The following is a 22,812-nucleotide window of genomic DNA, read 5'->3' on the forward strand; positions in this document are numbered from 1 at the left end:
CCTGTGTCTGCTCTCTATCCCTGCATCCTCTCCCCCTGTCTCTGCTCCCTCCCCGCATCCTCTCCCCCTGTGTCTGCTCTCTATCCCTGCATCCTCTCCCCCTGTCTCTGCTCCTTCCCTGCATCCTCTCCCCCTGTGTCTGCTCCCTCCCCGCATCCTCTCCCACTGTGTCTGCTCTCTATCCCTGCATCCTCTCCCCCTGTGTTTGCCCTCTATCCCTGCATCCTCTCCCCCTGTGTCTGCTCCCTCCCTGCATCCTCTCCCCCTGTGTCTGCTCTCTATCCCTGTATCCTCTCCCCCTGAGTCTGCTCCCTTCCCGCATCCTCTCCCCCTGTGTCTGCTCTCTATCCCTGCATCCTCTCCCACTGTGTCTGCTCTCTATCCCTGCTTCCTCTCCCCCTGTGTCTGCTCTCTATCCCTGCATACTCTCCCCCTGTGTCTGCTCTCTATCCCTGTATCCTCTCCCCCTGAGTCTGCTCCCTTCCCGCATCCTCTCTCCCGGTGTTTGCTCCCTCCCCGCATCTTCTTTTCCCATTTCTGCTCCCTCCCCACATCCTCTTCCCTGGTGTCTACTCCCTAACCACTTCATCTTTCCTGTTGTCTAACCTCTCCCTGCATCCTCTCCCCTGGTGTCTGCTCCCTCCTCACATCCTCTTTTTCTGTGTCTGTTCACTCCCTGCATCCTCTCCCCCAGTGTCTGCTCCCTCCACAGATCCACTCTCCTGGAGTCTACTTCCTACCAGCAGTGCATCTCCCCTAGTGTCGCCCTCCCAGGATCCTCACCCTTGGTGTCTGCTCTCCCCCCACAGTGCATCCTCAGCGTACGGGAACACCATCAAGTTCTGAAAAAAAAATGCTTTTTCATAACTTAATGAATTACATAATTTCTACCTTCCCTTACTAAAGTATGGGGACTGTGGAAATTATGGGGGAAACGTGTCACCAGGAGATTGCCCATTTGGTTTAGCAAGTCTATTTAAAAAACAACAAAAAATGTTAACAACTAAAAATGTTCCTTGCCTGATTAGCTGCTGGATGCCTTACTGAGGAAACACATGTCTTTAATAATCCACCTTCTAAAATTGCATTTATTACACAAACCAACATACAGTAGTGCCAACAAAATCAAGCCTGTAATATAAGAATGAAACAATAGTGAATTTATTAGTTTACAGAAAATGACACTGTAGCTGCTGCTTTAAGTAGTCTTACTTTCATAATCTGGTTTACATTTCACAGTAACCAAAGGATGTAAGGATTGTTCTCTCATGGTCTACAAGGTTTATTTTTTTCAATTCAAAGTAGAGATGAGCGGGTTCAGTTCTCTGAGAACCGAACCCACCCAGGGCAAGATCCGAGTCTGGCTCAGGTTTTCCCACCTGACTCAGATCTCAAAGCGAGGTAAAACATCATCATCCCACTGTTGGATTCTCGAGGGTTTTGGATTGTATAAAGGTTCCCATCCCAAGCTCACCGCCATTTTAATTCCAGCTGTGGAGAGTAAATAGGACGCTAGGGAGGGGTTGTGCTGTGCTGTTGTTGTCCATAGCAGCTGTGTTGTTGCTGTGCATAGGGGCTGGCTGCTGTTGTCATAGGGGTTGGCTGCTGTTGTCATAGGGGTTGGCTGCTGTTGTCATAGGGGCTGGCTGCTGTTGTTGTCCATAGTGGCTAGCTGTTGTTGTCCATAGGGGTTGGCTGTGCCGTGCTTTTGTCCATAAGGGCTGTGTTGTTGTCTAGAAAAGAGCTGTGTTGCAGACAGAAGAGGGGGGCTTCAGTGGCTCCTGTGTCACTGCAGTCCATAAATGGGTGCTGCTGTGTTGTCCAGGGGGTACTCTGTCAATCAGAGGTGCTCTTCACCCCCAGTGTGATAAAAATAAAAAGTGTACGTTCTAGCTGCACTCATCAACAACATAGCTGCGCCAAGCATGCTGCCTGTGTCATTTATCAAGGGGCTGCTGCCTTGTTCAGGGGTGCTCTCCCCCCCCCCAAGAGCATGTGTGTGTGTGCACATTAGCCACACTTATCAGCAACGTAGCTGCACAGGGGTGGTGCCTGTGTCGTTTATCAGGGGGCTGCTGCCTTGTTCAGGGGTGCTCTACCCCCAAGTGCAAAAAATATATATATTAAGTGCTTTTTTTTCTGTGTGTGTGTGTGCGCATTAGCCATACTTATCAGCAACGTAGCTGCACAGGGGTGCTGTTTGTGTTATTTGTCAAGGGGTGACCATTCAGGGGTTGCTCTGTCCATCAAGGACAGGGCCTTCTGTGCCTTTCCAGGGTCTGCTGTGTCCATCCAGGGGACGCTGTATCCATTCAGGGGCAGGGGCTGCAGGGGTATATTCGTAAAACATATTGACACTGTTAATGGAAACGCAGTGTATTTGTAAAAAATATTGGGCCTGATTCAGACCCACTCGCGAGCGGCTGTCCGCTCGCAAGTGGGTCGATGGTCTGCACTGAGCATGCGCACGACGGAGGGAGCTCCGTCGTGCGCATGCGCCAGACACGACGAGCGAAGGACTTTCCTTCGCTCGTTGTGTCCGATCAAAGGGGGCGTGCTGTCAATGTTGATTGACAGCACGCCCCCTTTGGTGGGCGTGCCTCCCTGACGGGGGCGTTCCCACGGGAACGCCTCTCGTCAGAAGCCGGCCCACTGACATCACTAGTGATGTCAGTGGGAGTGATTTTGGCTCTGATAGAGCCAAAATCACTCCGGAGCTTGCGGTTGAAAACCTCAACCGCAGGCTCCGGCTCGCAATTTCGATGGTCGCGATGGTCACGACCATCGCGGCCATCAAAATGCACGCTCGTATAGCCTGTGGGTGGTGACCCACAGCTATACGAGCGTCCAGGAGGACGCTCCATGAAAATGGAGCCCGGCCCTCATGCAGAGCATGCGCTCTGCTCAGAGCGTACGGCTCTGAATGAGGGCCATTGTCACACTGTAAGTGCAAAACGCAGTTTATTCATAAAAAATATTGTCACACTGTTAGTGGAAATCGCCGTGTATTCGTAAAAATAAAAGTCACACTGTAAGTGGTAGCACAGTGTGTTATTCTTTTCTTATTCATAAAAAAATGTTGTGACACTGTAAGTGGAAACTTCACAATTTTACAATTTAATAACACAAAGTTAGCAATGAAAAATTGCAACTTTTCAATTCTTTCCTCAATCATGAATAAATGACTAGTCTACATGCTGATTATAAGACCACAACAAAGTGCTAAATAACATGCATTATATATTAAACATAATGACATCACAAACGCCTTAGCTGAGATTCACATAAACATATTTTCAAAAGGTAAAAATAGAGGATATGGTTTCAAAAATTGAAGAAAGCAGCTAAAACTGTTTTCTCTGATTATAGTGTCCCTACTCCCTACCCATGGCCCTTCTACCTGAATTTCAGCAAGTCAGAGGGGCAACTCCATGCAACCGTATTCCAGAGTGTAGTTGCTCCTCCTGTAGCCCAGGTTGGTAGATGTGTAGGGGGAGTGTGGAGATATGGACTAAAACGGAGCTCACATCCACTAAAGTGGACACTTAGTGCCTCATTCAGAGTCGGCCGTAGGTTGCAAGCGGTCGTTCTGAAACAGGGAGGCCGCATGCATCCTGAACGGCCGCCTCCATGTCAGTCGTTAGGCTGCGGGTTAACACCCACAGCTCTAACAACCGCTAAGGGTGATGGTTGCGATGGTCAAGACCATCACGACCATCGGGGCTTACGACGAGACCCTAAGGTAGGGTCTCGTCAACCTTAAGCCCCAGGGAGCTTCCTGCTCTGTTTGAGCAGGAAGCTCCCCACTGACATCACTGATGATGTCAGTGGGGCTGCTCCCAAACAGCAAGTGTTCCAACAGGAATGCCTCCGTTTGGCCGGGCACGCAAACGAAGCGAGCTGTCACTCAACATCGACAGCTCGCCCCGTCTGCTACGAGACCCCTAATGACAGATCACCTGTCGTTAGCTGCACATGCGCACTGGAGCAACATCAACCCGGTTGTGAGCTCGTAGAGCTGACGACCGGGTCTGAATAAGTTCCTGAATCCCCAATTTAACAGAGAGCGCAGCTGTAATTTATACACAACACAGGATGGGATGACGATATAGGCTTGGGTGTTGGTAGAATCTGGGGTGATGTATACATCATCTTCTTCACACAATATTAATTTGTCCCCACTGGAATACACCATTACAGGTGCCTCTGTAATTTTTGCACGTAATTGACAGTAAAGGTCTTTCTCCTAGAATTTGTAGTTCATTTTGAAGGACATCATCTTTTCCCAATTTTGGGGGAGTACAGTAGTCTCAGTCTCACTGACAAGGTTCCTGGCTGTGCTGAAAACTCTTTCTGAGTACACACTGCAGGGTGGGCAGCTCAAGTAAAGCAAAGCCAGTTTGTGCAAGGGCATCCAAATTGCCTTTTTCTCCTGCCAGTAGTCAAATGGACTGTCTGACATGCCTATTTGGATGCTATCATTAAAAATTTTTACATAGTCCTCAACCATTTTTTGAATGGTGACCATATCAGACATAGTCATGGTAGAGGCATCAGTAATTGTAGGCAATTCTGAGTCTGACCCAACCAGATGTCAAAACTTGGTTGTGTTGACTCAACTGCATCACCAGTGGGTGTTTGCAAGTTTAATTTTTTCACAGCAGATACACTTGCTGGAGAAACTGAAGGAGAAGCCATCGCAGCATCATGTGCCACTTGAGCTCTTCAGACCTGTGTCCATTGGGAAGAAGAAACAACGTCTTCATCCCTTTTGGGAAGAAAATCCACTCCCAGCAGCAGACATGGTGCTCAAGGATTCTCAAGAAAGACACAACGTTAAACTTGAACCTTAAATCTGAAATCTTGAATTTGCTCTGTTCCGCTTGTCCACATATCTGTGCTGGTTAAGTGGACAGTGGGTACAACAGCATTTTGAAGGAATCAAAATAACTGGGGTTTTTTTGTCCCTGTACAGGTTAGGAAAAAGTTTCAAGTGGAATCTTTGAAAAGGATTATTTAACATTCAATTGTTTTGGAAAGCACTCTTCCTGGTCCCCTTCTGGGATGAAAATCCACTCCTAGCGGCAGAAGCAGGCACAGGATTCTCAAAAAAGGCACAACATAATATCTTAAATCTGAAATCTTTAATTTGCTGTTCTGCTTGTCCACATATCTGTGCTGGTGGACAGTGGGTACAATGGCAGTTTGGAGGCCATTAACTATGTTTTTTTAATGTCCCTGTACAGGTTAGGAAATGCTTTTCAGGTGGAATCTTTTATTTAACAGTCAATTGTTTTGGAAAGCACTACTAGAACTATTCCTGGTCTTCTTCTGGGATTAAAATCCATTCCCAGCAGCAAGTATCTGTGGAAAAGAGTCAGGACTGATGTGAATGAGTAAAAAATTTTTTGTAGATACCTCCCCTCCCCTCCTCCCTCATAAATTTACTTCAGAATCAAAAATTTTTTATTAAGTTTATTACCAAATAACCCTTCCTGTCCCTGACTTCAACTACATACTCCCTCAGGAATTTATTGAATAATAAAAAAAATTGTTTCTTGATGTGCCATGTTGGAAGTTGAACTGCCACGTGTTTGTGCCGCCCACTGCTGATGCTTAGCTTAGTCAGCCAGCTAGCTTGGTACAAATTCAGTGCCTAAACTGGATGAAAACAATATGGTGAGCTGTGAGGTGATCAAAATTGACTGGAAATGAGTGGAAATAGATGTCATTGAGGTTAATAATATTGCAGGAACAAAAACAGGCCCAATTTTTTTTATTCATTATTTATTTTATACAGATCCAAATCAAAAAACAAAAACAATACATGGCAGGGCGGTTTTGGCAAAACCAATCCAGATCCAAAATCAGAGGAGACACCGATCTAAAACCAAATCCAAAACATGGGGGTTGGGGCACATCTCTAATTCAAAGCCCCCACTTGTCAATATGCTGTGGAAATGAAAGAGTTAAAATTTTATGAGAACTCCACTCTGTGTAGAAAATATGCTGCACCAAGCAGTCTTGCACCAAGAACATTTCGTGATGACGTCAGAGTGCACACACACACACACTTTGGAGCAGTGATTCTCAAGCCACAGGTCACCACACAGGTCACGTTTCCAGGTCATCTAGCAGGTGCACTGGTGTATTACTCACTAACTCATTTTATAGGATCCAAAGGTCGAGATAATTATTTCACTTGTGATTCTGTGAGGAGACCTGGAAAACATAAACTGTTTGGGTCCCTGAGGACCGAGTTTTATTACTACTTTGTTCCCAATTGTAAGGTGCAATGCAATATGCTGGAGCTATATAAGTTATTGTTAATAAAGAAATAATCATCATGAATAATTGATAGAATAATACCTAGAAGTGGTTCCTAACTTCTTGGGGAACTTAAAAGTGAAAAATATGAAGTGTCCATTTTTGCGTTTTCTGACATGAGATGTTAGTGTGTTTCCACGAAGGTGCAATGGTTTGATGGCTGTATAGATGTATATTAGTTTTAGCATAGGTACTTGTTAATTTTACTGGAACCACTCTAAAAACTCAACAGATCTGTTACCACTGGTATGACTGTTTTAAATCTGTCAATTCAATTGAACTGCTGAGGGCTCAGCCAATAGGAAGCAGAATAAGAGTACTGTTTCTCAGTAATGAAGATGACCAGCTAGAAGACTCAGGACTCTCACTGCTGTCCGACTAATGGGTGACCTGGTCCTGGATTTATGTACGGTCCTCATTCTAATAATTATCACAGTTTTTGGACTTGTCTTTAGCAGTCTAATTTTTTTGTGTTCCAGAATTCAATTATACACACTGCACCCATTGGCTTTCCAAATGTGTGAAGGTCGACAACATTTATAAGAGTAAGATAAACCTGCATCCATAAAAGCCATAGACCACTAATACTGTAACACCCATCACATTTTAAATACACATAGGGTCTGATTTAGAGGTGGAAGTAACTGCAGACGTGACTATGCCTTTTTACGCGACAGTATTTTTATGCAAATGCTCGTACTATTTCTCCTACTGAGACTCCACAAGCAGCAGCGGTATTCTGTCACCATACATACTAACACGTACCATGGCTTGCAACATTGAAGATTGCACCTAACCTATGGCATATGCAATTTAATCTTCTGAACATGATCGCTGTGTCAGTGCAATTGCGTCTTTGGACTGGGTCACTGACTGAAACACACCTGTGTCTGGATAGCCACCCACATGAAATGCCCACTGAAATTGTATTTATGTGTGTGCTATTTTGATCTGCGTCTCAAGGCCTGATTCAGAATTGTATGTTATTCCAATCATCTTTGTACGCAGTGACGATGCAAAATTACACCCCTCAGACCAGCCACGCCCCCTTTTTGGGAGCAAGCACGCCTTTGGTGACCTCAGGGAAGCCCTACCTACACCTCATCGCCCTGCCCCTTGCTCTATTGTGCTTTTATAGGATTTTTCTTTTTTTTTTTTTTTGGGGGGGGGCGCCGTTTTTCAACTTGCCCTGGGGGCAAATACCCTAATACCCTATTACCCTAATTACACCTATGGTGTAAACAGGCACCTTCTGCTGTCTTCTGAGAGTCGCAGCCGTCGAATCACTTGTGTGAACATTGGCCGTCTGAGTAACCTTCAGGTTACACTTTATAGCAAAAAGGAAGTGGGGGACAGGATTTTACCACCACACAGGTGTGAATACACAGAAGTTGAGAATAAGAATTCAAAAGAGAAATAGGATTTACAAAGGCTATGGGCCTGATTCAGACCCGCTCACGAGCGCATAGCTCTCGCAAGCGGGACGATGGTCTCGGCCATTGCACACATGTGGCGTGCGCACCGCACGTACGAGAGGCCTGGAACAAGTGAGAAATCACTCACTCCGGGGCTCGCTACAAGATGGAACGGGTGTCGATGTTGATCGACAGCTCGCCCCGTTTTGTAGGCGGGTCAGAAGTGGTGGCTGCACAAATGGAGGCGTCGAAGGAATGGCTGCCATTTGTGGGCAGCCATACTGACATCACACATGATGTCAGTAGTGAACTTCCTGCTCTATTAGAGCAGGAAGTTCACTGGGGCTTGCGGTGGATGAGACCCTACCACAAGGGTCGCAAGCCCGATGGTCATGGTAATCGCTAAAGCTGTGGGTGGCCTGGAGGCCGGGGTAAAAAAAAACGGCCCGCCCTAATTCAGAGCAAGCGCTCTCAAATAGCGAGCGCCTCTGAATCAGGGCCTATGTCCACAAATGTTCCTAAATGTAAACCAATTAATATTGTGATGGAGTTAGTGGTGATGCTGCTCTGAGATAACGACAACAGTACCAAAAAAGAGATAGCGTGATCTGCAAGACTCTATTATGGAGCACTCTTATAGCTTATATGAATATTGAAATAAAATATAACTTTTAATGTATCAAGAAAACAGATTAAAATGGACATACAAAACAAAACCAAAACCAAATAAATAGAAAAAAACATATTTAAAGAAAGATGGTGTTGTCACTGCTTTCATAGAGAAAGGGGGAAATTGAGGTTTATTTAATCTCTTATGATATTATTATTAATATTGTTCACAATAGTAAATTCTTAGAACCAGTTGATCAGTAAAGGTAGAAAAGACAGGGGGCCTGATTCAGAGCCGCTCGTAAGTGGCCGCTCGTTTGCTCCGAGCGATGTTCGCACAACTGCGCATGCGTATGGGTTGTAAATAATACGCATGTGCGAACAAGTCATTGCGTGCGGAAATTGTGTGCTCGCAAAATAGCGAATGCCTGCTAATTTGAGTGACAGAATGAGGCGTTTGTGGGTGGTAACAGGGGAAGGTGCTTGAAAACGGGGAGTGGAGATCCGAACGCAGGCATGCCAAAAGGTCAAAACGGGCGTTTTAAGGGTGTACATAATTAACAAAGCAGCGTCATCGACCACGTCACTTGGTTGTTTCTTAGCCTGAACTGTTCGCATGATTGCGGTAGGAAAATCCTACCACAAGCACTGCAAGCAGTTCAGATGCCTTTCGATGTACTCGATTAATCAAATAAATAGCGGAGATGACGTAGGATGCGAGCGGCCAGGGGGCGTCTTTACAAAATAGCGAGCGCATATTTCGTTTGCTCGCTCAGACATAGAGGCGTCAACAGCCCGCAAAGAGCGAGCGCTCAATTTAAATAGCCGGACCCTTTTTCTGAACGAGCGAGCGCAAATAGCGTCCGGCTCTGAATGAGGTCCTGGGTGTGAAAGACGTGTACTGCACAGTTCTGCTGCTTCCCAGGAATAGGGTAGGGAGTTTTTGGAGAAAACCGAACACACCCAAACTTTGGGTTTCCAAGTTGAACCAAGTCCCTCCCTTGTGATTTCAGGTGTTGTGACATGGTCAAAATTGACTTGAAATGAATGTTATTGATGTTACTAATACTATAGGAACAAAAACAGGTCAAAGTTATATGATTTTAGCTGTTTTTAGCCATTTTTTTAAAGTAATGCAAAACCAAAATCAAATCACAACCTAAACCTTTGAGGAAGGTTTTGGCAAAACCAAAACACTGGGGTTTGTGCACATCTCGACAATTATATCAGTTACCATAGTCCACAAGGAATAACTACTGTATATATGTCCCAATGGAGTAATAGAATAACCACCTTTCTGCCTTTCAGAGGATGGGGAAACTTACTTGGCTCTACAGTACCTTCTACAGTGAAGTCACAGCAATACATATCCCAGCATGTCACAGAGTTAATAACAGGCATCAAACCACAGTTTTTGACCTCAGCAATGCTGCTTTTCACACAGTGCCACAGGGTTTAAAGTTAAACCTATGACATCTACAGGTAAATATATTATTAACTGTGGCATAATGTGCAGTGATTTGCATCAAGACACAATAGTAAGGCAACACGTATTTGTGTTTTTTTTTCTCAGCAATGTATTATAAATAATATCAGCCATTGTATTGCAAAATACTTATTTCATTTGAAAATGCGCTTACTATAGTCTTTCCACAGTGTTGAAAATGAAGAAATGAAGCAAGAGCTCTATGACAATCATTTCAGCTTTTATCTTATAAACTAAATTATGTTCATTCAAATATTTCTTTATTTAAAAAACAGAACAATGGGATATTTTAAATCACGATTTTGACCTCTCTGCACCCGGCTCTAGTTGCATATTCAGATAGACTTCAGGGCATGTATCTCATCCATTAGTTGGCTAAAAATGCTGAAATTGCCTGTGAGTCATCCTATAATAAGGTGCAGCACAACAAAATTGGAAGGTTACTGCTATGTTTTAGGCGATTTAAAAATAATTCCACCTTCGGGGATATTGCTTCATTTGGGGATTAGGGATAGTCTTAAAAAAAACACAATTTTTTTCTTCTATGTAGAATTTAGTCTGTTTCATGTTTTAGAAATTAGAGAGGGGGTATCTGCTTACTTGTTTTTTTTATCTAGGGTTACTGTATACCTACAGTACTTACTTGGTTACTTGCATATTTTAAGTATGTGAAAACAAATAAACAGTTTTATTGCATAAAAGTGATTTTTCCGTAATTGATTCTGCTGTTTTAAACATACTGCAAAGCAAGCAAAAGCATAATAGCAAGGTACTGTACCTACAGTAGCAACAACATCATATGGTGCAACACAATGCAGTGTAATTTTATTTTATGTATGTTTTTTGTTCTTGTGTTTTCTAAATAGTTCTATTTTGCATTTTGGTCTTTTTAATAATTTAATTCAGAGTGGAAAATGCAAAACAAAAAATTATCAAGAAAAAATAGTAATAAAGAAAAAAAAAGAGACTGGAAGAAAAATAGGGGAAAAAAAGGGAATACTAAGGAGTATATTTACTAAAGGTCAGTTTTAATCGATTTTGATCAATTTAAAATCGATCAACATCGATGTTGTGTTTCTGGGGAATGGGATTGAAATGACGGTGCTAACCCTAACCCTCCCCCCTAGGAGTACGTAACCCTAACCTCCCCCCTAAACCTAACGCTGACCCTGCTAACTGACCTAAACCTAACCCCCCCCCTGCAGCTAACAGGACTGCGCCCCGGACTTACCTCATTCGGGTTCGCGTCATCCTGGATTTCGGCGTCTGTATTTTGACGCCTATCATAAATCGATAGCAGGCATTCTGCTGTTGGGATTGTGACCGGCGGCCGCAATAACTACATTCCATTTCTGGGGCTAAATCACACATTTAGTATCAGAATTTTTTTTTTTTAAGTATTAATAAATGTGTGATTTAGCCCCAGAAACAAGATAAAACTGTATTAAATTTGACCTTTAATAAATAAACCCCTAACTATGTGTCAAAGTCTAATAGGCTAGTAAATTATTATTATAAGAAGACATGACTAGTGGCTGCAGTTTAATACACTTATAGGTAACATTTACAAATCAATCCTGCATATGAGGGTGTTTATGATTGGACTTACTGTATATAAGTCAATATTTCAATGATAAGCCTCTGAACTAAGATAAAAATCTAAAACATTTTTCATTCAACCTTTAGGTCTTAAAGGGAATTTGGCTTGCTTGTATTTTATTGCAGCTACATTAACAAAAATAATGATACAAATATTTATAACAAAAGGTGTAAAAAGGAATAATCATGTCATCTTAGAGAAATGTGATGCTGGTATTATTTTCCCAAGTTGCTTTCCAAAGCAGAAGACAAACTATAAATGCATGATAGTGTAACATTAAGTTCTACACATTAAAGAGACTGTCACATTTTTTTTCAATTGCTCAATTAAAATATTATGTTTTTTTTATTATTAAGCTTTTTTATGTTTTTATTCTACCAAATTCAACCATGCATTGTTACCAGTGGCACATTTCACCTAGGGGCTGCAGCCACCTACAGGGACTGCCTAGCAATGGAAGTGACTTCCCATTGGAAGTGTTCCTTGCTAATCACAGCTGAACAGGCAGTCCCAGGGGGAGGTGTTTTCTCCCCCTGGGACTGACAATTCAGACTGTGATAGCAGAAAACGCTTCCCATGGGAATCCACACTCCTGGCAGCCCTTACCAGCTTCTAAAGGCTGTAGCTGATCCATTTACACTTGCCAAATCCGACTAACATCAAAGTGGATTTTGAAATCGTCTTCAAACTTAAATGTTAGTAAATGTGCGATTTGGACAGTGAAACACAAACTCGATTTCAGTCGTTTTAAGTCAACTTTGAAATCGACTACAAAATTGACCTTTAGTAAATACAGTATAACCTTCACTCTTTCCTCTCTTGTGTCTCTAATTGTCTTTCTGTTATCACCTCCTGGATGTTCCAGTGCTTTCTCAAACTAAACATGTTCAAATCCAAACTCATTGCATCCATGAACCCAAAACCTCCCCTCTATCTGCTGCAAAACTTCATCCTCACCTATTGTTTCAGTTATCCTTTGACTTGATGGTCAATTGTATTGTTTACCCTTATGTTGCACCATGGATTCCTTGTGGCACCATATAAATAAAATATAATAATGTGGTTTGTGTTGGTAGTGTCAGTGCATGGGGACCAGAACCTATTAACTTGAGGATGCTCATTACCTACAGCAAAGGTAGTGAAGATTTGCAGGAGAGTGACACTGGTGGAATTTAGGTTATGTAAATACTTAGTCCCACTAGATAACAGTTGATACACTGGGCCAGAGTAAATAAGGTGTTAATTATGTTACACAGTTTTTTGGTGCCCCTTATATACTGTACTGATTGGGGTAATGCACTGTAGTCAATTTGGTGCTAGTCACCGTTCTGCACATGCGCAGTTGGCCACAGCCATTTTTCTATGATGTCACTCAAGACGTCTTGTGCCTCGCGTGTGAACGGCGCATGTGCAGCATCAACCGCGAAGCACCATGGGATCCCATAGATGTTATGTGTGATGTCATAGAAAAAAGGCCACGCCCACTGTGCATGCGCAGAACAGTGACTAACGCCAAATTGATTACAGTTCATGGGGCATATATGCAGTAGCATGTCGGAGGTCAGGCCTCCAGCTGAGCTCTGTCAGGTCCTAGAGACCGCCGGCTCAGTAACCTGTTTGCAATGAGAGGGGAGGCAGCACTAGAGAGCTCCTCATCCAACAGATTGGCTTTATAATCTTTGCAAAAGATATAGCCAGTGGTGGCTCCTACCTTGTTATGCTGAGGTCGCGAAGCACATATGCTTATGCACAAAAAACAGCAACCCTGCTTCTAGGGACTGCATCGGCTGCAGCCCCTAGATGATTGATAGGGCTTCCTTAATAACAGGTTAGTGGCTTCCCAATGGAAACACTCTTTGCTAATCCTAGTCTGGACTGGCAGTCCCAGGAGGGAAAAAAAGGTAACTTGTCAGATGGTTGACAGTAACAATGCCGACAGTGATAATGTTGACGGTAGTAATGACAACACAATGCTGACATTAGAATGTAAACATGGTCAAACTGTCCACTGTCACCATGTCGACATCCTTAGAATGTCAACAGGTTCAACAGGTTCACAATGTTGGAATCTGTCAACGAGTGAAATGTTAACATTCTGAGGATGCTGAGGAAGATGCATGAAGCAGATGAATGAAGCAGCTGCAGCCGTCGTAAGTAGGTAAGACACCACTAGACCACCAGAGACAGTTTGTTGACAGTTCATCATGTTGACAACATTCGTGTAGACACGGTCAATATAGACATGCTGCATATTGGCAGTTTGACCATGCCAGCATTTTATGTCGACCTGTTGACTGTCAACAAATCAAACCATGCTCACAGATAGCACTTCCAATTGTAAACCAGCCATTGCCAGTAGTGGTGGATTTTACTGAGGGGCTGCAGCCTTGCAGCTACTAAGTGACCCTACACTAGTTATACAGTAGCTTTGTGTATTAAATATGTCACCTCAGCACATGGTGTCTTCTAATGCTTGGAGCTAATACTTAGATCTATTGTTAACAACTGCTTATTTGCTAGGGGTGTCCAGAAGCTGCGCTTCTAGCTGATTACTGATACAATGCTGAACCAGGAAGCTGATTTAGTGAACAAGTAGAAAGACTGGCTCTGGAGGAAAACTTGTATTGATAGTTTATTTGATTGGGTCTGTATGTTAGTGTAGTATGACATTGGGCTGAACAACATGGCTGTCACTGAGACATGTGAATTAGCACTTAGCTGTTGATCCAGCATTCACTATGTAGAAGCGCCAATTTTTTATGTCTAGTGCCTTGCATTGTATAAAAGTGACCCTATCACCAGAACACTGATAAGTACAAACATGCTGTGATTTTGGATGTTGGCGTTCATGTAGAAAAAAGGCCATAGTCTTCAACACAATTACTATTAAATAGTTTGGACATATTAATGCACACCAAGGGTTATATTTACTAAAGGTCAAATAAAATGGGATACCCCCTCCCAAGGCACAACTAGCCCAGAGCTATTTACTGCTTTCCTAGTGGTGGCGGGTATGGAGTTAATGGTGTAAAAATAGATTGTAATATTGCTATTTATATTGGGACTACAGTGGAACATCAAGTGCCAGCATGCTCAGACATTAAGGTCCTGCTGGCACCTATAGTCCCACTGTTTAGAAAATATTAAAATAATGATCGGACATGATCACCGAAGGGGTATTCATTTCTTTTTTAATCCATACTCACCAACCCCTTGGATCGGATACTGCTATAGCGTAGGTCAGTGATGTGCAGTGAGGTCAATGGCTGGGGAGGCACATATGGAGATGGGTCTGAGTGCTGGGAGCCTGTCTCACCCCCTACTCATTGTAACTCTTCCCTCACTACACTAAGCTTCAGTGTCCATTGATTGTCCTACCTGCATACTGTGTCTTCTTTTGCTGCTGCTGAGCTCTGAACTCAAAACACTGCAGAGCACTTCCTGGTCACATGACGTATCGAAGGTGTCGATCAGTGCTCAAGGCACACCCTCCATACTCATGCCTCTATATGCACCCTTTCTGTGCAGCTTACTGCCTGTGGTGTGGCCCTGCACCCAGCTCTACAAGCAGAGTCTGACTATACCGAAGCGAGGCTGAGCTGTTGCTGCCTCATCTCTCATCTCTCTGCAGTCCAAGGAAGCTCCACAAAGCTGGTGAGTGTTAACTATAAAAAATTATTACAAGACGATGTTTATAAGTTATAAATATCTTCTTTGTATTTTTCTAATAATTTTTATATCAAATCTCAGGAGTATGACGGATGATAAATCGTTACCATTTTTAGCTGTCTGTTTCGAAACTGATCTTTAGTAAATTTACCTCCGAAGATACAGAACTCCAAAGCTAATTTTTAGGCAAAGAGTACCAACCAGGCACAAAATCTTATAGTACTGTAAATTAACACTGTTTGCCTGAGATAGTCAAGAAATGTCTACTTACAGTAGATGTATATTGCTCTGAGGAACATCTCAACCGGTATAGGTGCTAAAAAAAAGTTGGCAATTGCATAAGATCAGAAATTAAATAAAAATATTGTAAATTAACATTCCTTACTCATTAAACCCTTCTCAAAAAATCATTAACTCCTTCAGCAGCATTATAAGAACCCAATTCAATATAATTAACCCCATTACAATTATCAACACCCTTATCCTCATTATTAATTAATCTCCTAATTATGTCACTCAGTTTCATCAAAAGAACCCCTTCATCTTAATTATCTCCATTAAGTTCTTCACCCTCATAGGCAAAACTAATCATAACTAACCAATTTATTCTCAATCTGAACTTCCATCATGTATACATATAAAAAGAAATAATGTAACAGCACAAATGAAAGAATCAGTAATAATATATCTAATGCTGGTCATACACGCTACAATTATCGGGACGATCCGCCCGATATTGGCGGATCGTCGCGATAATTGTAGTTTGTGGGGGGGCGACCGAGGGTTAAATATTGCTCGGTCGGGCATGCTGGATTGTCCAGCATGCCCGTCCGATGCGATATTTAGCGGGTAAACTGTCGGCCGCATCGGGCAGTGTATGCCCAGCGCAGCCAACAGACAGACATTTCCTGTGTTCCTTCCTACGGAAGGAACAGGGAAATGTCTCCGCCCCCGGGGGCAGAGCGCGGATGTTGGGCTATACACTGTGAGATTTCTCTCACAGTGTATGCCGGTGACTTCTGCGGCTGGCAGGCTGCCTGATAAAATGTCTGTCGGTCTGACAGACATTTTATATGGTAGTGTATGCCCAGCATAATACATTTGTAAAAAATGTGTTTTCAAAATACAAATAACATGAATATCTTTCAAACCAAGGATCGATGGAAAATAATCTCCTGGACAATAGCAGAATAAATCAGACAGGAAGACCAATAACAATACATTAGTATATGGGGAACTACAAGTCCCCCCCCCAAAAAAAACAATTTTCAGCACACATACAACAGTTTTGCAAAAAATAGCTTCCATGTAAAGATGTGCGGTTCAGTTTGCCAGAAATCCGATTCCACTCAAATTTTGTGAATCCGGACAGATAGGAATCATGGTTCTGATCTTCCCGCGGTTCTGAATTTGGATTTTAAATTCAAATTTGGGGTTTTGTATTGCAATAATGACATGATTTTAGCTGATTTGAAAAACCTCTGGTTGGTGGTGTTTTTCGGCTCAATTATACTCCTTCTTCCTCCAACTTCAACTCACCTGTTACATATCAATTGTCAGGTCTGGATTATTTTTTGAACCCAGGGTGTATGCAGGAGAAAATACAGGAACGGGTTTGCAGTATTGAAATGCAGCAGGTTTAATTGGATTATTAATATTCATGAAATGGTAGTAAACAAGTAACTGGCAGTAAATAAACAAGTCCGAGTGATGTGAGGCAGAAACAAATGTTTTGGCAGAAAAGCAAAGGCCCTGATTCAGAGCCGGACGCTCTTTCAGAGCGCTCGCTCTGAATCAGGGTATTTTTTTTTTATTGGAGCCGGCCTCCTGGCCGCTCGCTAAGCTGTGGGTGACCACCCACAGCTGTTGTGAGCAGCCAGGTGATGAACGTGATGGTCGCGACCATTGGGCTTGCGACGAGACCCTAGTGGTAGGGTCTCGTCTGCCACAAGCCCCAGTGAGCTTCCAGCTCTAATAGAGCTGGAAGCTCACTACTGACATCACTAGTGATGTCAGTAGGGCAGCCCTCAAATGGCAGGCGTTCCTTTGGGAATGTCTCTGTTTGGCCAGCCACCTCCCTCCCCGTCTACAAAACGGGGCGAGCTGTCAATCAACATCGACAGCCGCCCTGTTTTGCTGTGAGCAGCGAAGCGAGTGATTTCTCGCTCGCTCCGGGGGTCTCACGCGTGCGCACTGCCCGGCCATCGACCCACTTGCGAGCGCATAGCGCTTGCAAGTGGGTCTGAATCAGGCCCAAAGTCCAAATAGTGAGGTTGAAACAAATGTCTTGGCAGAAAAAAACTAAATCCAAATAGTGAGGCTGAGAATCAATGACAGGCAGAGAAGCAGAAAGTCCAATGAAGGGCTAACTGAGGAACAGAAGTCTGTATACTGGAGTTGGCTCTGAATCCGGAGAGCTGACAAAGGGCCTGATTCAGACCCACTCGCGAGCGGCTGTCCGCTCGCAAGTGGGTCGATGTTATGCACTGAGCATGCGCACAACGGAGGGAGCTCCGTCGTGTGCATGCGCCAGACGCGACGAGCGAAGGAAAGTCCTTCGCTCGTTGTGTCTGATCAAAGGGGGCGTGCTGTCGATGTTGATTGACAGCACGCCCCCTTTGGTGGGCGTGCCGGGGCGTGCCTCCCTGATGGGGGCATTCCCATGGGAACGCCTCCCATCAGAAGCCGGCCCACTGACATCACTAGTGATGTCAGTGGGAGTGATTTTGGCTCTGATAGAGCCAAAATCACTCCGGAGCTTGCGGTTGAAAACCTCAACCGCAGGCTCCGGCTCGCAGTTTCGATGGTCGCGATGGTCACGACCATCGTGGCCATCACAATGCACGCTCGTATAGGCTGTGGGTGGTGACCCACAGCTATACGAGCGTCCAGGAGGACGCTCCATTTTCATGGAGGGCGGCCCTCATTCAGAGCGTGCGCTCTGCTCAGAGCGTACGGCTCTGAATGAGGGCCAAAGTCACAACAGTGAGGTATCGGGGGTATGGCAGGGTAGATGTGGGTATCTGGGAACAGCGTGAGGTGGAAACAGAGCAGGAAACGAGTCACAGCTGGAACTGCAATAACAAACAAGCTAAGGAGCACAGAGAACTCTCATACAGCTATGCTGTGTATACATTGCACTGGCAACTAGAGGGTGTGCTGAACACCCTTAAGTACTATGGGAAGGTTCATGATTGGTTGCCGAGAGATCACACCAGATGCTCTGACCTAATTGGCCCATTCAGGTCACATGCCCAAAACTAAGATGGTGGCACCCAGCAGTCCCCAGTGCAACAGCACTGCCAGTCTCACCTGTCACCATATGGCCTGTACCTTTAGGATATCCATGCACACCTCGCGCCAACCTCCAGACACCAGCACCCCCACCAGTAGGACCGCGCCAAAGTACCCACACAGGCAGAGACTGCGACTCACCAGGTAAAACAGCTCTGGTCATGACATCAATCTTTAACTGCTGTTGCCTCTCTAAAGGAAGAAGGTTCCACCGTAAGTAGCAGTACCATGTGTTGAGGTCAATGGCTGGGGAGGCACACATGGAGATGGGTCTGAGTGCTGGGAGCCTGTCTCATCCCTTACTCACTGCAACTCACCCCTCACTACACTAAGTTTCAGTGTCAATTGATTCTCCTACATGCATCACTGTTTCTTCTCTTGCTGTTATTGACTAAGTTTCAATCTCTAAACACTGCAGAGCACTTCCTGGTCACATGACACATCCAATATGTCCATCAGTGTTCAAGGCACTCTCCCCTTACTAAGAGGTATGCCTCTATTACCTCACCTTCTGTGCAGCTTACTGCCCGTGGTGTGGCACTGCTCCCAGCTTGCAATCAGTGTCTGACTATACCGAAGTGAGGCGGAGCTGTTGCTGCCTCATCTCTCATCTCCCTGCAGTCCCAGGGAGCTCCACAAAGCTGGTGAGTGTTAACTATAGAAATTAGTACAATAATGAAAAAAGATGTTTATAAGTTATAAATATTTTCTTTGTATTATTCTAATCATTTTTAGATCAAATCTCAGGAGTGTGATAGGGGAGGCAGCCTCCTCTTCCTTCCCCTGCCTGTTTTCTGTAGCAATGGGCTGCATGGCCCCTACAGAAGGGATCAATTACTTTATGAGGTCACTAGTGGTCCACATTCAGCCTAATAACCCCACCCATCCCCTGCCATCATGCAACTTCTGCTTTCCCTGTCAAATAGGATTATTTAAAAAGCAAAAAAGATCATTTGGCCTCCTAACGGTATGATGAAGTCAAAGGTTTACTAGGAGTGAAATTCATACTACAACACAATTATGTTTGGTTTAACAACAAGTTCACAACAGACTACAGGTAAGGCAAAAGGGACTAGATTTGCGCCGAGCTATGCTAACCTTTTCATGAGTTCATGGGAAGATAGTACCATTTGTTCAGTTGGTGAGTTCAGCGCAAATCTAGTCCTCTGGCGACGTTATATCGACGAAGTCCTGTTTATTTCGAAAGGTGAAGAATTGTCCCTAAAAACTTTCTTAAATCACATCAACCAGAATGACAGGAACCTAACGTTCACCACTGATTATAGCAGAGAACAAGTCAACTTTTTGGATATCACCATTTTCATAAAAATAAATCAAATACTAACCAAAACCTTCCAAAAAAGTGTTGATGTAAACAGTTATATTCTGTCAACTAGTGGTCACCACCCCAATTGGTTGGGGAGTGTCTCCATGGGACAATTCCAAAGAGATAGACGTAATTGCACACGAATACAGGACTACATAGAACAAGGGAAGGAGATGAAAAAACAATTTATATCCAAACAATATGACTCCACAACACTAGAGACGGTGTATGACAAAGCCTTAAATACCAACAGGAACACATTAATTAAACACAGAACAAAACAACAAACTACAAACGAGAATTTTAAAACATGCATGGTAACACAATACAGCCGTGACTCAACGTCCCTCCAGAGGATCATGAGAAAACTCTGGCACATCCTCCTCCAGGATGAGAAACTTTCGGATATTCTTCCTGACAAACCGCACATAATCTTTAGAAAAGCCCCAGAACTCAACTCCAAACTCAATAAAAACCATATCCCACCAACCATCTTAATACAGAAAACCCCTATCAGCACTAATCCTGGGGGATTCTTCTTTTGTGGGTGATGCTCATATTGTCGCTCCTGCAACAACACCACCAAACACATCAAAACCTTTATATCTAACTAAACCAAAACAGAATACAAAATCAAGGAACATATCACTTGTGACAGTATAGGTCTCATATACCTAGCTGAATGTCCTTGCGGTCTGCAATGCGTGGGAAGGACAAGAACTTCAGAACACGTGAGAAATATCAAGAAAGGCCTAGTCACCCAAAGCCTATCAAATCACTTCAAAAATTAACATAACAATGATCCTAGGGAATTACAAATAATAGGCATACAACTGATTCACAAAAACTGGAGGGGTGTTAATTATGAAAAACAACTGGACAAAGAAGAGCTCAAGTGGATATTTACACTTAAGACACAAACACCAAAGGGACTTAATATTGACGAGGTTAAATCTATTATCAACTACTGAACCTCTCACTACACCAATAGGTTCTCTATGTAATTTAATGCGTTCCGAAACCCCTCTTGTCTATAAGAACCTTATACATCTTGTCTCTAAAACGGACAGCAGCCAATCAGTGTTCATGTGTCACATATGATGAAGTGTTTCCATGACAACAAGCACCACACGTTATTAACCATGTAAGTGTGTCTCCCCTACTTAAAGAGACTATTCATTTCATCACAGCATGTCCCTGACATCCACACATACTTTCTTCCTCTATTAACTCACCATAATGCCTAGCATTCCTAAAATAATCCAGGACAGCGTCCAAACGTGCACAGCCTGAACTGCCGACTGACTACATCCCCCAAGTCTCCCCACGATGGTGGGTCGAGCGGCCAGTCGCGTCATCTGTCAGCCGGGACCACATGACTGTAAGGGAGCATGGGCTCCGTCAGATAACTTTGCGGCTGGTGATCAAGGTGGAGCATTAGTGAGTGTGTAACGAGGCACACACTCCAGCGGGACTTAACATCAAGCATAGCTGAGGATCTCGGCACTTGCAGGACACCGGGTATGTTGACGGACCAGAGGGTATGGGACGCCGACCCTTCAGAGCGCAACTACCAAAAACTCTGAACAGCACCTTGTTTTCTAATTGCCAGATTTTTTTCCCTTTTTTTTCCGAGACAATTGTTGCTTTTGCATGTACATTATGTTTATTATCCTGAATTTTTGATTCTATTCTATACTTCCTCCATAGTAACTTTATCAAAGTTATTATCAGTCTCTCCCCTCCCTTTTTTTGCCGAGCCCTGCCCCACCCCAGCATTTTCCTTTAAAAACACTGTTATTTATTTATTACAGAGAGGAGCATTGTGACTCCACTTGATTCTCTAAAACATACAGTACTTTATCATTTACAAGAAGATTCATTTATACATTTACTCATTTTCAAGCGCAGGCACATATTTTCTTGTTGTAAATTATAACCTAGTTGTCTGGATTACCTCCAGGTGCCCGTGCTGATTTACTTCTTAGAGAGTAAGCGCAGGTTCTACTCATTTAATTAATCCCTGGTAAAGTTTATGACCAATCCGCACCTGCTTAGAAAAATATAATTTTTTTATTTCAATACTATAACTCGTAAACATGCTATAGATTTTGCTACAAACAACATAGCAATAAAATATCAAATATTGTATTAAGACATTGGGCTTTATTTATTAACATTATTTTTACTAAAATAAAGGGGAAACAGGTGTTTTCACACCCTTTACACATTATTTTAGTTTCACCTACAGTTAATATAGGGCAATTGGAGTAGAATTCATAAAATTCTACTCCAACCCCTAAGTATCACTTATTTTTAGTAAGCAGATCGCATTTCCCATAATTGTAATGGGAAATGTGATCCGACCAGAGTTACTAATAATAAATTGTAAAAAAATACCGGGGATAGCCCTCTGATAATAACGCCACCTGGAGGTCCCAGTGATCAGCTCTGTGGTCTAAACAGACCGCAAGCTGATCACTGCAAAAAAAAAAATAGTAAAAAAAAAATTCACTTACCTGACTCCATGGACCGGTGGTCAGGGCTCCAGTGATGACTCCCCTCCAGTCAGCTGGTCTCCCATGCTGCACTGTGGCCCGGTCATCAGGTGATCAGGTCCCAGTGCAGTATGGGATATCAGCTGACCGGAGGCATGGAAGACATCACCTGAGCACCGATGACTGCAGGTCAGTGCTATTAAGGGAGGGGGGTCATGGGGGGGTCACGAGAGGGTCCGCGATCGTGAGGGCGGGGATTAGTGTTGGGGGCGGGGCTTAGCGTCGGGGGTTAGCAGCGGTGGCCGGTTGGCGCATGCGCAGGGCACTAGTCATGGTATTTTTTTGCGAAAATATCATGACTAGAGTGCGGAGGGGATTCGCAGGGACAGAGCTTTCCCGCAAGCTCTGTCCCTGCAAGGGATTTGTAGTAAATCCCTGTGATATTGCCTGAATTCAGTCGGTAATATCACACTACAATCTGCATTACAGATGCGGATTGTAATAAATAGAGCCCTAAATAAGACATGGGAATATCTTATTTAGAATGTGTCTTGAAATGTTTCATAGAAACTGTAACATAAACAGCC

This window comes from Taudactylus pleione, unplaced genomic scaffold (genome assembly GCF_031769625.1).
Source record: "Taudactylus pleione unplaced genomic scaffold, aTauple2 ptg000201l, whole genome shotgun sequence".
NCBI lineage: Eukaryota > Metazoa > Chordata > Amphibia > Anura > Myobatrachidae > Taudactylus > Taudactylus pleione.